General features: G+C 47.0%; 1 long non-coding RNA gene across 1 annotated transcript; it reads left to right on the top strand.

The window, feature by feature from the left end:
• The first annotated feature begins 1094 nt into the window (after positions 1 to 1094).
• On the top strand, positions 1095 to 13153 carry LOC310791944. The gene is made up of 3 exons (XR_014553470.1): positions 1095 to 1201; positions 13027 to 13042; positions 13125 to 13153. It is a non-coding gene; the product is annotated as an uncharacterized lncRNA (long non-coding RNA).
• The last annotated feature ends 575 nt before the right edge of the window (positions 13154 to 13728 follow it).

Below are 13728 nucleotides of genomic sequence, written 5' to 3'. Positions count from 1 at the left end.
CCAGGAGGACATATATGTTTCACATAGGGTGGTGTATTCATTTCGATGTTTCATTTGGTCCAATATTGAAATGTGTACAATTGCAGGTTGTGTTACCATTACACATTAATTTAGATCGACCTTTTATATCTATTTTGCCTCATTTGGTTGCTATTTAGTAGCGAAATGGAGAAGCACAATGCATGCTGGGACATGCCAGGCAACTTACAACTTATTTTTCCTATATGGGAAGTGTGTTGTGCCTGTCTAAGCGAGGGAGTCAGAGAGAGAGAGAGAAGGGTGACAGAGAAGAGGCAGAAGAGCACTGGCGCACTGAATAGGCCTGGTTTCAGAGAGAGACAGAGAAGGGTGACAGGGGAGAGGCAGAAGAGCGCTCCTTGCAACTGGCGCACTGAATAGGCCTGGTTTTCAAAAGCGCAAAGCGCTAAATTTACGCCAGGTGGGAAGATATCATTACGCCGAGATTTAAGGCCGACACGCCCATTCTGGCCCATTCTGGGACTGCGCCACGCGTTTAAGGCCCGTTTTAGCGCCGAAGGCCTGTGGGAGAATAGGGCCCGTAAGGCCCCTGGTGCATTACCAGCACCGGGGCCAAAAAAAGGACATACAAAAATATAATAATATATAATGTATATATGTGTGTGTGTGTGTGTGTGTGTGTGTGTGTGTGTGTGTGTGTGTGTGTATGTGTATGTATACATATATATATATAATATATATATATATATATGTGTGTATATATATATGTGTATATATATATGTGTATATATATGTGTATATATATATATATATATGTTTTTTATGAAAAAAATAAATTTTGGGTTTCTTTTGCGAGCTACTTATTGATGGCCCGAGATCCTATTGGACACACCCTTGGTGTATAAGTTCTGGCCTTTCAAATGCCAAACTCTGTGATGTACTGTAGGCCTACCAACTAACAGGAATTTGCGTCATGGCAGAAAAAGACAAAAATAATAAACCGGCACAGAAACAATATGGTTTCAGCCCCTATGGGGCTTGAACCCCTAAAAAATAAGTCAGGGTTCATATACTAGTGACAGCACAGATGTACAGTTTTAATAATACCTCTCTCTAGTTGCAGAAAGCTCTTCATTTCCTGTGTGGGGGATCATTGGACTGGTCACTGTCATTTTACTGATCATAATCCTGTTGCTGCTGGGTCGCTGCAGAAAGTCCAAAGGTGAGATATATGTATATATTATTTTCATTATCGATTAATTGGTTGATTATTTTAGACTAACCGATTAATCGTTTGATATATGAAATGTCAGAGCAAATTGTGAAAAATGGCAATCATCTCCCCCCTCCAATGTCTTCTTTTGCCCTGACCAACAGCCCACAACCCAAAGATAGTGTCATAGAAGACTTTCTTTCCTAAAAATTAGTCTCTGTCTCCCTGTCTAATACACACACACACACACACACACACACACACACACACACACACACACACACACACACACAGTATATATATATATATATATATATATATATACTGTGTGTGTGTGTGTGTGTGTGTGTGTGTGTGTGTGTGTGTGTGTGTGTGTGTGTGTGTGTATTAGACAGGGAGACAGAGACTAATTTTTAGGAAAGAAAGTCTTCTATGACACTATCTTTGGGTTGTGGGCTGTTGGTCAGGGCAAAAGAAGACATTGGAGGGGGGAAATGATTGCTATTTTCCCCATATATGTGCTCAGTTTATCAAAATACATATACTGTATATATATATATATATATGTAACCGAGCGTTTTGGGTTCTTTATATATTGTTTATGTGATGGAATAAGGAGTCAGAGACCGCTTGTTGTTGGGAGCTGCGGCCACTTCACTTGGTCAGGGGAGAGAGACATAGAGAGAGTGAACACACTGTTCACTTCCGTTTCCGGACATCAAAATAAAACCTCCAAATCAATAGCTTACATACCTCCCCTCCTCCAAAAAGAAATGTCCCCGTTTCAAATAAAATACAGTACAACATATATACACATCAACAAACAAACTTCCACATGCCTCCCACAATGCACAACCACACCATACCCTCAACAAGGACCATCCACCAATACGCTATAGAACACAGGGCTTTTTACCTTACGAACCTGCGAACCAACGCTAATGGACCATCTCAGACAATGTCAAGACATAGTGTTACGGTTCATACAAAGTGAAAAGACAGACAGGAAATATGCTCATGACAGTGAGAGGAAAAACACGGTAGAAGTGGCTCCAGGGCACCGATGTACGTAAATGGAGGCAGACTGCTGCTGTCCTCTTCCGCTCTATTGCACAACCATAACCACACAGTCTCAGTACAGTATGACACACTATTCAGCTGATCTACAGATGCAACTGAGAACGATAGCGGACTTTACACACTATACCGGGTGCGACTACAGCGAGACAGGAAAAAAAACATCAGCGTCACAGTCCTCAGAATGACACACTCCGTTGTGGCTCCCTGTTGATGCCCGCACAACAGTCCCAGTCTCTCCCGTGAGCAGCGGCTCCTCATCCAACGACTCCCCATCGACATCCTCTTCCGTGAGGGAACTGCATGAAGAGGTGATCGGAGGCTGTTCCCAAGATCCACCAGGCGACTGCAGTCCGTTTCTCAGCACTCCAGACAGGAATCCACACAAACTATCTTCCACCTGGGCTACCCCACCGTGAAACATGCTCATTACAGAAAAAAAACACAAGTCAAACAACATGGCAAAACAACATAACACTCCCAGAACAGTTCAGAACTTAGGGCACCTCCACCCTCAAATCAGTCCATGGCGACCCAGCTGAACTCCCAGAACACCATGCTCTCCGGCCCGCAGCTCCAGAGGACGTCCATCCACGCGCTCCTCCAGGGTCTGCACCCGTGCTCCTTCACCGACCAGCTCCCTCATCTCCACCGGACAGCGCTGCATCGTCGACCGCTGCGCCGTCGCCTGCTCCTCCATCATTCTCCAATGCTCTTCCCCATAGCTCTCCATGCTGGGGAGGGAAACTCCACCACGGCTAGCCTGAGCAGCAACTGCTAGCTCACTCCACGTGTGGCTAACGTTAGCTTTGCTGTGCTAACTAAGCTAACTAAAACAGTACGAACCACAGTCCAACACGTTCAAATAAATAAAACCGCTGCCACCAATGTAACCGAGCGTTTCGGGTTCTTTATATATTGTTTATCTGATGGAATAAGGAGTCAGAGACCGCTTGTTGTTGGGAGCTGCGGCCACTTCTTTACTTGGTCAGGGGAGAGAGACATAGAGAGAGTGAACACACTGTTCACTTCCGTTTCCGAACATCAAAATAAAACCTCCAAATCAATAGCTTACATATATATATATATATTAGAGATGTGCGGATGAGCTTTTATGCCACCCTAATCCACATGTATGCATGAACCATCCGCCCGCCATAAATCTGCGCAAATTATTTCGTACTATTTATAGATCCACGCCCGCTGTGCACCCGACATTTCACAACACTCTAAATGAGCGATTTGGGTAGATGAACTTACTGTTTCTGCTGCCGTCGGTGCGATCGCTGCAGTCGACTCCAAATAAACTTCCAAGATGCATTATAATCCAGTCCAGCACTTGCCCATGTAGTATACTAGGCTAACAGTATCCACCTTATTTCTAGCTGCTGTGGGCCCTATTCTCCCACAAGCCTTCGGCGCTAAAACGGGCCTTAAACGCAAAAAAACGTGCCTTGCGCCTGTTTTGGGACGATATCAATATGGCTTTACGCTGCCAAATGCGTTTTAGGCCGAATGGGCGTGGCGCAGTCCCAGAATGGGCCAAAGTGGGCGTGTCGGCGCTAAATACCGGCGTACTGCTATCTTCCGACCTGGCGTTAATTTAGCGCCTTGCGCCTTTGAAAAGCAGGCCTATTCAGTGGGCCAGTTGCGCGGAGCGCTCCCCTCTGGCTCTCTCCTCTTTCACCCTTCTCTGTGTCACCTCTCTCCCTCTCTCCTCAGTCTGCCAGGCACAATACCGACTGTCTCTGACTCCCTCGCTCAGAGTCCCATAGAAAAAATCAGCTGTAAATTCACTGCAATGTGAATGTCCCAACATGCATTGTGCTTGTCTATTTCGCTACTAAATAGCAACCAAATGAGCCGAAAACCTATATTAAGGGAGGATCTAAATAATGTGTAATGGTAAGACAACCTCCAATTGTAGAACATTTCAATATTGGACCAAATAAAACATCGAAATGAAAACACCACCCTATGTGAAACATATATGTCCTACTGGGGCTATAAATATCCCTTGTCGATTTAACGTGATTTAGATAAGTGACAGCGGAACGCGCTTCGGAAGCGTCTACTGTCATCTGCTATACTGTGATGTCCGCTCCAATAACTTGGCCCTACTCCACATTTAGTTTTACAATAAAAACACATTTATGTAATGACTTTACATAATGTAGGCTATATTTATGTGCATCATCCTTCCTGCAGCAGGCGAGAGAAAATGATATCTTTCTGGACAAACTTTCACCAATCTAATAGGCTATATTTTTCTAGCTGATGCGTTTAGAACATTATTTTCACTTTGATCTTGCTATAGTGTAGCGTTTTTACATGCTTGCAGTAGGAACTGCAGTTATATTGGTTTGAGAAGCATCATAATATGGAATAATAGCCGATATATGGAGACAGACGGGATGAAGGGAGGTGGGGGGGGGGGGGATCAGAGGCTTGGGTTTCGTCTGGTTTTGCTGGACCACTGGAATGGAGCTTAAAAGGCAAGCATGCGATTCGTTTATTGCACTTATCCAATGAACTGACGGTGCATAATTTTACGCTTAAAAGGCGTGGTTGTAATGGTTGAGGCTGCGTCTAGCGCCAAGACCAAGATATCAAGTGCGCTGGTCCACGCCCACTGATTTGAGCTGCGCCAGGCGCTCGGCCTAGAAACAGCGCCGATGCAACGATAGGGACCATGATGCCTATGGGTGCTTCTTCCAGTGTAATAGACGGTTTTAACGTGACAAAAAAAAACTTCTATGAGGGTTTTACAGCAGAGCCATTCTGCTCTACAGCCGTAAGGATTAATATGTCACTTTTATAAGTTCAGAAACAAATGTAGACCGTCAAAGTAACCATTCTGATTCTGATTCTGATGATTAAACCGGACCTTGTACCCATAATTACTTTACAGTGGGGCATTCAAAAATAAGGTGGATAGCTTTAAGTTTAGATCAAGACAGAATTGACCTGTATGGGAAAATAATACTAGCGCTGCATCGCGTCTTCTCTTCCAAGGTGTCTTCAGTGGAGACTCCTGTTTGACATCATTGACCATATAAGGAATAAGAAGAAAGACGGAAATCCCATCACGTTGATGGTGGCTATAGACCAAATCAGCGGGGATGTTTACATTTACTTCCGGTTACCCATGGGGTCCACACATCATAATGGCGGTGAACGGCACAAACTGACGTGTTGAAGACAAAAACAGACAAAGAAGACAAAAATGGTTAGTTCGTGTTGTGTTGTTGTTTAATATCATTCATAACAACACTTTCACTAACGTTAGTGGAGACCAGACTAGCTAATTTACCTGTTGGACGAGACCATACTACGAAGCTATCTTAACAGACCTGCGATCTGTCACTTTGATCTTGTTTGACTGAACAGGATCAAAGCTATCTAGTTTAACGATACTACGACGCTGGTTTTCTACTCGATAACTGAAGCTGGGATCTGCCTGTGCACGCGCACGTTTTTCGCTCGTGCACAGGCGCGCGTCCACGCGAAAGAGGTGCGCTAGCCAATCACATTATGAACAGCTGAGTTGATCCACGCCCACACCCATTTCCACACCCATTTCCTCATTCAATGAAAGAGCAGTGATCGGAGTTTTAGCGGATACATTGCGATTTAATGTCAGAATGAAAATCCGCGTTGGATATAGTCTGCTGAAGGGCTGTCTAAAGCAGCAGCTTGTATTCACATCAGTCATTTGATTTACTTTGATCAGCGATTTCTGTCTCCTACAGCAGCAACAAATGTAAATGTGTAATCTCAGTCTATACATTTCCACAATCTGTAAGCCTATTTAGACCATAGATTTAGAAACGCATGCTCAATGAATAATGATCTCTATCACTCATTATGTGTGTGGTTGCACTGATCGAATAATTCAAATATAAAATAGCCTAGTATAAAGCCTAATAGCCTAATATAAAAGAGAAAACTGCTGAACTGAATTGAGACGATGCAGGCATAGTTTTCATTGATAAAAACTAGCCTATTTTTGCTCATATATTGGCATACAGCCTACAGGACACAGTTCCAGCTGAAACATGCAAGAGTAGCCTGCATATTTAGTATTGGGGCTATCCCATATTTATCCCATATCTATATTATATGTATAGGCTTTTCTGGCATGTAGGAGAATATCACCCTCACTCCATTTGAGGCTTCGTTTATGATATGCGCTGCGGTGATTAATAGTGATCATATTTCTCCACGCATCGTTCAGCTGTTAAGACATAAAGTGGTAAGTAGGCTTAATTTAATTATGTAGCCTACAGAGCCACGAATGTTTTTCTTGTTCTATTCTCAGTTGACTGTGTAATGCTGTGACTTAGGACCCAGGTGCAGAGATGACAGACACAAGGAGCAGGTTTACGTCTTTTACTGAGACTTTCAGGCATCAAAAACAAACAAGGAAATATCGTGAAAAAGGATAACAAAGATAGCCTAAACTGTGTCGGGAGCACCGACGGATAAAGTCACTATTTCCCCAAGGCGCCAGGAGCAGGTATAGTCCAAGGAATCTCTCAGACGAGAGCAAGGAGAGGCACAGCTTCAGGAAGGTTAGGATCAGCAACGGGTTCTGAAAGCAGAAGTGATTATATAGTGTGCCAACCAGGTGCAGACAATCACAGTGGGATTAGCAGGATTACATCATTGATCACTCATAGGCTGCCTTCTCCCGCTCCTGTTAGTGGCGCGGGAAGATTGTCTAGTACCACGGACAGCATCAGCTTGGCCTCTGCGTGCTTTGGCCGGTTCAGCACGCCGGACAGTTCCTTCCCTATAGCTCGCAGCGGAGCCACCAGGCCGGACTCCGATGGGTGTGTCATTACCCCCCTCCCTAGGGACGCCACCTGGCGACCCCACGGCTTGACCACATTGCTGGAAATCCTGGATCAGGGTGCGGTCCATGATATTTCGAGCCGGCACCCAGCACCTCTCCTCTGGCCCGTATCCTTCCCAATCGACCAAGTACTGCATGCTGCGGCGCACCCGGCGTGAATCCATGATCCTCCGGACCGTGTACACAGGTCCTCCCTCAACCCAGCGAGGAGGAGGGGGGGGTGGGACAGGAGGAGACAAAGGACTGGACACCACAGGTTTTAATAGGGACACATGAAATACAGGATGGATTTTCATGGCAGCAGGCAGTATTAATCGGTACGATACTGGACCAACCTGTGATGCCACTTCAAACGGGCCCACGAAGCGCGGGGCCAATTTCTTGCTCTCCACCCTTAGTGGAAGGTCTCTGGAGGACAGCCAGACTCTATCCCCTGGCCGAAAAGGGATTGACGGCCGTCGCCGCCGATTCGCCTGCTAGGAATACCTGGTCCTCGCTCGTAATAGAGCTGCTCTGGCTGTTCTCCAGGTCCGCGCACACCGTCTCACAAAGTCTGTTGCCGCCGGTACCCCCACCTCAGGTTCTTGATCTGGAAACAGGGGCGGCTGATAGCCCAGCTGGCACTCAAACGGGGTCATGCCTGTGGAGGAGGACTTCAGAGAGTTATGTGCATATTCTGCCCACATGAGATGCAAACTCCATGATGAGGGGTCGGAAGCGGCCAGGCAGCATAATGTAGTTTCCAACTCTTGATTTACCCTCTCAGTCTGTCCGTTTGACTGAGGATGGAAGCCTGAGGAGAGACTGGCAGTGGCACCAAGGAGTTTGCAAAAGGCTTTCCAAAACTGCGCAGAGAACTGAGGACCTCCGTCAGACACTACATCACGTGGGATGCCGTGCACACGGAACACGTGATCCATTACTAACACTGCAGTCTCCCTCGCTGAGGGGAGTTTGGCCAGGGCGATGAACCGTGCTGCTTTAGAAAAACGGTCCACCACTACCAAAATAGCCGTTTTTCCCCCCGAGCGAGGGAGACCCGTGACAAAGTCAAGAGAGATGTGAGACCAGGGACGTCGTGGAATAAGCAACGGACATAGCAAACCTGCTGGACGCTGATGAGGACTCTTGTGTTGTGCACAGGTGACACAGGCTGCCACAAATAGAAGTACGTCCCTGCAGACGTTGGGCCACCAGAATCTCCGGGCGATACAGTCCAGCGTGCGCCTCCCCCCTGGATGTCCCACCAGCCGAGACAAGTGCCCCCACTCCAACACACGGGTCCGCACCCCCGGAGGGACATACAGGCGGTTGCGTGGACAGTCCTCTGGCCCTGGGTCAGCATGCTGCGCCGCCTTCACCTCCGTCTCAATCCCCCACATGACTGGGGCGATGATCCGAGATGGTGCCAGGATGAGCTCCGGCTCAGCACCCTTATCTGCAGAATCATACTGACGGGACAGTGCGTCGGCTTTGGTGTTTTTAGACCCCGGCCGATATGACAGAATAAATTCAAATCGATTAAAGAAGAGAGCCCACCTGGCTTGGCGAGAGTTCAGGCGTCTGGCACTTTGGATATAGGCCAGATTCTTGTGGTCGGTCCACACCACAAACGGATGCTCCGCGCCTTCCAGCCAATGCCTCCATTGCTCCAATGCTTCCTTGACCGCTAGAAGCTCCCGGTTGCCCACGTCATAGTTTCTCTCTGCCGGATCAAGCCTTCTTGAAAAAAAAGCACATGGATGCAACTTGTTATCAGCAGGGGAACGTTGTGACAGAATGGCGCCCACCCCCACCTCTGATGCATCCACCTCTACTACAAAAGGCAGAGCTGGGTTTGGGTGGATGAGGACGGGGCCTGTGGTAAATAGCTGTTTCAGTTTGGCAAATGCTTCAGCTGCTTGGGGAGTCCAGCTAAACCGGACGGGCAGTTTTTTAGTGAGAACATTCATGGGGGCTGCGATGGAACTGAACCCTCGGATAAACCTGCGATAGAAGTTTGCAAACCCCATGAAACGTTGCACTTGTTTAATGGAGGCAGGCTGGGGCCACTCCAATACTGCACGCACCTTTTCAGGATCCATGGATGTTCCGGAGGGGGAGAGGATGTAGCCCAGAAAAGGTACCGTGTTTAGATGGAACTCACATTTATCTGGCTTGGCGTACAGATGGTGTTGGAGCAGTCTCTTTAGGACACGACGCACATGTTGTACATGTTCCTGACGGGTCTGGGAAAAAATAAGTATATCATCGAGATATGCATATACAAATTTATTCAACATGTCCCGTAGAACGTCATTGATGAATGCTTGGAACACCGCAGGGGCATTTGACAGTCCGAAAGGCATTACCCTGTACTCGTAGTGACCAGTGGGCGTGATGAATCCTGTTTTCCATTCATCCCCCTCTTGGATACGTATCAGGTTGTATGCATTCCGTAAGTCAATCTTGGTGAAGATGCAGGCCCCCCGCAAGTGTTCAAATGCCGTTGCTAACAGGGGAAGAGGATACCGATTTTTAACAGTAATGTCATTTAACTGCCTATAATCAATGCAAGGGCGGAGTGATCCGTCTTTTTTTCCCACAAAGAAAAACCCGGCTGAGGCAGGGGATGTGGAGGGCCGGATGAAACCTAACTCCAGTGCCTCCTTTACATATTTCTCCATGGCTCCAGTCTCTGGTGCCGAAAGAGAATATAAGTGTCCCCTGGGTGGACTTGTACCTTTTAACAGCTTTATTTGGCAGTCATAAGACCGGTGGGGAGGAAGAGTAGTGGCCCGTCTTTTACTGAACACTTCTTTGAGGTCTAAGTATTCAGAGGGAACATTGGTTACATTTATAGACTCACTTTCTTTCACTTCCACGCCCCGAGCTGCTTCTTCTGGGGTTTTTAGACATGAAAACTGACACAATGGACCCCACTCCTCCACCTGGCCTACTGCCCAGTCTAAGCGGGGATTATGCTGCGCCAACCATGGATAGCCTAGGACTAGAGGCAACGCTGGTGAGTCAGTTAAATGGAAAGAAATCTCTTCATGATGTTTTCCCTCTAACACTAATGTGATGGGAACAGTGCAGTGATGTATCTTACCAGACCCCAAGGGACGCCCGTCAAGAGCTGTAATATCCACTGATTCCTCCAGTGGGCGTGTTGGGACACCCCACTGCTTTGCCCAGGTCTTATCCAGGAAATTCCCTGCAGCCCCAGAGTCAATGAAACCTTTTAGAGAATGTGTGTTGGAGCCCCAGGCTAACGTGGCAGGTATGACCATTCGAGATGGGAAAGAGGGGAGTATAGAAACACGACCCGTCAGTAGCTCCTCTTCTACTGGCGGGCCCCGTCTTTTACTGGCCTCTTTGGACAACGAGTAATGAAGTGACCCGTCACTCCACAATATAGGCAACAGCCCTCCTTCATGCGGCGAGCCCGCTCCTCCGGTGATAGCCTCGCCGCGCCGATCTGCATGGGCTCATCTGCAGGGAAGATCGGCGTGGGAGACACAACCCGACCAGTTTGCTGTCCCAGGAAACTTCCTCTCCTCTCGCGCCGCCGCTCCCGAATCCGGTTGTCTACCCGGATGGCCAGTTTGATGAGTTCCTCCATATCGTCCTGCTGCTCCCGGGCGGCTAGTTCATCTTTGATTTCTTCAGAAAGGCCTTGCTGATATGCGGTGAGAAGAGAGGGAACGTTCCAGCCGCTCGCTACTGCCAGTGTGCGGAACTTAATTGTGTACTCTGCCACCGTCTCGCTCCCCTGTCTGAGGGCGTACAGCCGTTTCGCTGCCTCCTGGCCTGTCACGGGATGATCAAACACTCTGCGTATTTCTGCAACAAAGTTGTGAAAGTTCTGGCAAGCCGCCGCCTGCTGCTCCCATAAAGCTGTTGCCCAGGCCAGTGGAGGTCCAGTCAGGAGCTGTGTGACAAACGAAACTTTAGCCAATTCATTAGAAAATTTCATGGGCTGAGCACTAATGGCAAGTTCACATTGAACCAGAAACTGTCTACATGTTTCTGGGTTGCCTGAATATTTCTCAGGTGGTGGCAGGTTCGGTTCTGGAAGACGAGCGGAGCCGAGTAGCGCACTGGTAGCGGGAGCGGACGGGGTGGAGCTTGGAGCTGCCTGGGTCTGTAGCGCGGCGGTGAGAGTAGCGAGCGTAGTCCTCATCTCCTGCTGGTGAGTGCTGATCTGCTGGATCTGCCGGAGTGAAGGACCTACTCCCGCCATGGACTGGGAGAGGGCTCGTAGATTGGCCTCCAGAGATTGGATCTGGGTCTGTTGTTCGCCCAGCGTTAATGTCTGCATTTGAAATGCGGTGCGCAATTGTTCCATCTCTGCTGGGTCCATTTAAGGGCTGATCCTACTGTAATGCTGTGACTTAGGACCCAGGTGCAGAGATGACAGACACAAGGAGCAGGTTTACGTCTTTTACTGAGACTTTCAGGCATCAAAAACAAACAAGGAAATATCGTGAAAAAGGATAACAAAGATAGCCTAAACTGTGTCGGGAGCACCGACGGATAAAGTCACTATTTCCCCAAGGCGCCAGGAGCAGGTATAGTCCAAGGAATCTCTCAGACGAGAGCAAGGAGAGGCACAGCTTCAGGAAGGTTAGGATCAGCAACGGGTTCTGAAAGCAGAAGTGATTATATAGTGTGCCAACCAGGTGCAGACAATCACAGTGGGATTAGCAGGATTACATCATTGATCACTCATAGGCTGCCTTCTCCCGCTCCTGTTAGTGGCGCGGGAAGATTGTCTAGTACCACGGACAGCATCGGCTTGGCCTCTGCGTGCTTTGGCCGGTTCAGCACGCCGGACAGTTCCTTCCCTATAGCTCGCAGCGGAGCCACCAGGCCGGACTCCGATGGGTGTGTCAGACTGCAATCTATTTTTCATATGGCGATCTTATATGAATGGTGAGTGACTCCAGAGAGCCGATTATATGGGTCTGTCATGGATTTTGATCTTATCCTCTGAAGCTAACCTGGTCGGGACCAGGTTAGCTTTGCAGCGTGAGTTGCCATGGTGATTAGAAGTTAACTTGCTTTGTAGTACGGCTAAACCAGGTTCAAACTCAAACTTACTCGGATAAGGCATTAATCTAGCTACGTAGTACAGGCCCCAGACCAGAGTAGACTTGAAGCTAAATTAAATTAACGTGGCGTCAGTAGCTCTGTCGTTAACGAGTCTGCAAAAACAGCGAGTTTGACAGTTGTAAACAAACGTTAAATAAAACAAACACAGAAGAATGGCTAGATACGTCGGACAAGCATGTTTACCAACCATTTGAACATTTAAATTGAAAGTAGTCGGCCGAAAACAACAAGAGGGTTTGACAGCATTTATTTGACAACACGCACATTTAAACCTGCCGCCTTCCCAAAGTGGTACGCGGAAGAAATGTTGTTTACATGGTGACGTCACGGTGATTTGGTCTATTTGTTTACTACTTCCTTGGGTCCTTCGGGGGTCCTTGCCATGGGCCTTGCCATCTAACAATAGGCGGCTAACATGTGCCTGACAAAAAAGTAAAGCTTAAAATACGTTCATAGACTAAATAACGTAATTAATATTAATGTTCCTCATTAATGATACATCATTTCACCCGCCCGCAACCCATCCACTATTAATCAGAATGTTTATTTTTATGATCCATATATATATATATATATATATATATATATGTGTGTGTGTGTGTGTGTGTGTGTGTGTGTGTGTGTGTGTACATATATATATATATATATTACTCCCTTGCTTTCAAGCTCAGGAGCCGCTACTGAATATATATATATATATATATATATATATATTTACCCTCGTGTCGTTACACTGAGTAGCAGAGGAACAATTTGTAAAGCAAGACTCATAAGACTAATAATCTATATATCTTTTTCACAGACCCATGTTGTGGCAGGTAAGTACTGTACAACACCGCTCATCTTAACCATAACAGTGGTAACGTCTGTATTATTTACTACATTTACTGTATTTATTAGGCCCATCCAGGCTCAGAGGAACAACCATGGCTCCACTACAGACCAGATAATAGATCAAGGTAACGGACAGACTCCTCTCCTCTCCTTCAAAACAGCCATGCTCTTCAAGACTAATCATAACCCTAACGGCGCAGACACACTGGAAATTAGAGGTGACAAATCGCATCACAGAAGTGTCAATTCAGCTTGAGCTCGTCGCTTGACCATTCACACCAGATGCGCTCAGCCCAGCATCGGTCAAAGGCGATCCCTGTCCTCTGCACTTATGTTTCACAGGCACAGCTGTTTCCTATTGCATGTTGCACATTGTACATGGTAGTACAGACATAGGGAAAAATACAGGTTGTAACATACAAAACGGAAAACATGTTACTGTAACATACAGGTAGTTTGAACAACAACCATGTCAACAATATTTTGTAATGAAATATATACAGATATACATATTGATTGTGCTTGAAATAGAGAGAGAGAAGGGGAATTGTGTGTGTGTGTGTGTGTCTGTGTGGTGATGTTTTTTCTGGAGAGGCGTGTGTGTGGTAATGTGATGTGCTTTTTCTGGAGAGGTGTGCGTGTGTGTGTGTGTGTGTGGACAAGGTGCTCA

This window comes from Poromitra crassiceps (assembly GCF_964638095.1).
Source record: "Poromitra crassiceps genome assembly, chromosome: 17".
Lineage (NCBI taxonomy): Eukaryota > Metazoa > Chordata > Actinopteri > Beryciformes > Melamphaidae > Poromitra > Poromitra crassiceps.
The sequence above is the reverse complement of the archived record's forward strand: the minus strand, read 5'-3'. Positions and strand labels throughout refer to the sequence as shown.